Below are 3479 nucleotides of genomic sequence, written 5' to 3'. Positions count from 1 at the left end.
TTGTTATAGTCAAGTATGTTCACACAATTATGTGTCTTGTATTTATACACCACAAAGCTCCATGACACAACACACCCCCGACACGCTCTCACACCACCACGCCCCCTCCACCCCCACCCGACTGACCTCTGACATCATTTCCCAAAAAGACTCCTTTGCCGGTATCTTCGTCCTGGTGTGTTTACACGAGTGTGAGTGTGGTCACTTTATCGTGTCTCTCACCCCATCCTGGAAAGGAAAGACACTGTTGGTTCTTTGTTGGCGTACTTTTTTTTTTTTTTAACTTGGTGTGTTTCTTTGCTAAGATTGAGGGCAATGACATTGAGTTTCCGGTCTACCAGTCACAGCTTCACTCTTTGCTGCATGTTTTGTAATGAAACACGCACATTAAGTACAGTATATGACGTACTGCATGCCCATATTAATATATGTGCTTTGTCCTGATGTGTGTTTGCATGCACTTTTCATATCCTGCCATACTGCTGTTTGGCGCATGAGCACAAACAACAGTCAGCACCCGTCCCCCCACTCGAAGGCGTAGGGAAACGACCCTATCGTTCACCTGGTTAAACTCCAACATACAGGCCACAAGCCGGGGCACAACAAGAATTGCCACCCCTGCCCGTCGCCTTTCACTGCTGGCAACGCCAGAGTGGAATAAAGTCCATCCCCTCTCGAGAGGACTGGTTCCAGAGCCCTTGCTGTGCGTTGAGTTGAACTTCTCAACCTTGTGCTCAGGCTCTTTCTCTACCAGAGAGGTGACATTCCATGTCCCAGGAGCTAGCTTCTGTAGCCGAGGATCGGACCGCCAAGGTCCTTGCCTTCAGCTGCAACCCAGCTCACTCTGCACCCGACTCCTTTGGCCCCTCCCATGAGTGGTGAGCTCATGGGAAGGGGGACCCATGTTGTCTCTTCGGGCTGTGCCCGGCCGGGCACCATGGGTGTGGGCCTGGCCACCAGACACTTGCCATCGTGCCCCTCCTCCAAGCCTGGCTCCAGAGGGGGTCCCCAGTGACCTGCATCCAGGTAAGGGAAAACGTGGTCCAATGGTTTGTTTCATCATAGTGGTCTAGTGAGTCACTCTGTGTCTGTCCTAGCAAACTTATACAAAGTTTGATTGAAATAATATATATATATATATATACTGTATATACATACTGTATCAACTTTAAATACTATATCAACTTACCACATGATTATGTTCATGCACTTTCTGTGACACTTGCATGCAAGGTCCGCCCACTGTGTTTTTTTAATACTGTGCTTGTCTATTTTTACAGCCTTTTACCAAACAACCATTCCTTGTCAATTTTATTTGACCCTGGGTTATCTATCACTGTCGTCAGGCCTGCCTGTTCTCGTAAAAGTGTTGTCTGGAATGAGTCAAGACCGTTGAACGTTGCACACTGTAGCATCATTTCATTGACGAGCAGTTATTTCCATTTTCGAAATAAAAATCACATACAGAACAAAAAAAAAATAGTTGTTTTGCGTTGTGAAGTTGTAAAGTTGCGTTGTAAAGTTGCGTTTTTCTCAAAATATGCAACTTTCTTTGAAAAAAAATATGCAAGTTTATTCTAAAAAATATAGAACTTTATTCTAACAATTCATTTTTATACAACTTTGTGTAAAATTTCAAATTTTTTCTTGAAAATATGCAGCTTTATTTTAATACTAAGTCATTTACATAAATGAATAATGTCATTATTTATTTTAAACCCTGAAGTATGATCTACAAGCCCCAGACCATCACACTACCACCACCATATTTTACTGTTGGTATGATGTTTTTTTTTTTAAAACATTTTTTATGTGGTGTTACTTTTACACCAGATGTAATGGGACAGACACCTTCCAAAAAGTTTAACGTTTGTCTCATCAGACCACATATTTTCCCAAAGTATTTCCCCAAAGGCCTTGGGCATCATCAAGATGTTTTCTAGCAAAAGCTGAGCCTTAATGTTCTTTTTGTTCAGCAGTGGTTTTCGTCTTGGACCTTTGCCATCACTTTTTCACACAGAGCCATGTAGGCTTGGATTTTTTTCTTCTTTAATAATAAAAAAAATCATTTAAAAACTGCATTTTGTGTTCAGTTGTGTTGTCATTGACTGATATTTACATTTTTTTGGATGATCTGAAACATTTACGTGTGACAAACATCAGAAAGGGGGCACATGCTTTTTCACACCGATGTATATATTAAACCTTCCATGCACTTAAATAACTAAGATTACCGAAATATGAAATGACTCCTTCCTAAATTGCATAAATCAACACTAATGCAGTAGTAGGCCTGTCATTCGGTGACTACTTTGCATGTTGCACCCTGTGAAGAGTAATAATGCAAGTTGACAGCAATTTCAGTGGAAGTGCGGTTGTAAAATATTTCACTAATGGGTGTGGCCATCCTCCTCTTTACTGACAGTCATCTTCCAGTGAAACAAGGTCTTTCTTTGGCTGACCTCAGCATATCGATCACACCAAAGTGCCAACAGAGTCCCACATTGGTGAGGATGTGACGCACACATACGGTACACACATACAGGAATGTAAATAATGGGAAAGGAAGTGCTTTCTTGTCCCTAACATACGTACGTTTGTGTCAACCAGGGGTGCCCAAACTTTTTCCACCAGGGGCCACATACTGAAAAATGATGTTTGATGTTTGCTGTTTCTTTTTTAAACATTTTTGGTGACCCAAATATTTTAAATGGTTTTAACAGCGCAATTGGCCCACTTGCCTCATTCTGTCACCCTTTTTGGCATTTTGAAATTGCCAAGCACATACCCGCAGTTGTAAAATGCAACTAAAGCTTTTAATTCGGGTCCGAAAATACTTACCAGCTACTTGGAGAAAGCAACACGTGCTTTTATCACATCAAGGCTGGACTATTGCAATTCATGAGCCTCGACCAGTCCTCCCTTCGTCGCCTCCAGGGGGTCCAGAATGCAGCAGCCCGGATATTGACAGGAACTAAACGCCAGGACCACAAAACCCCTGTGTTTGCAGCGCTTCACTGGCTCCCAGTGAAACAAAGGGCCGTAGGAGTGAAATAGGCATTTCTTGTGTCCAGCTAGTCAGTTGATCACTCATCAATGCAAACGAAATTTGAATTTTGAGAGTGTTCAAACAAGAGAGAAATGTGATAAAATGTTAATGTTAAATGCCTGTCTGATAAAAGTGGATAAAGTGTATGGTGAGAGGTTTTACGGCCTTAAAACATATATAATAATTGTAAAAATATATCGTTGGATTTGCGGATTTCACTTTTTGGGAGCCTATCCCCCGCCATAAACAAGGGAAAACTGTACACATAATTTGATTATCAATTAATTTAAGACAAGGAGCCACTTGGGAACAGAAAGCACCGGCTCTCTGAAAATAGCCGAAATTTCCATCACTGGTAGTCAAAAAGTGCTCATGCGCAAGTTTTACAAAGCGAGCTGCCTCGCGCCTCAGTGACGTCATATCTTTTGTT

Source organism: Dunckerocampus dactyliophorus, chromosome 5 (genome assembly GCF_027744805.1).
Source record: "Dunckerocampus dactyliophorus isolate RoL2022-P2 chromosome 5, RoL_Ddac_1.1, whole genome shotgun sequence".
Lineage (NCBI taxonomy): Eukaryota > Metazoa > Chordata > Actinopteri > Syngnathiformes > Syngnathidae > Dunckerocampus > Dunckerocampus dactyliophorus.
The sequence above is the reverse complement of the archived record's forward strand: the minus strand, read 5'-3'. Positions refer to the sequence as shown.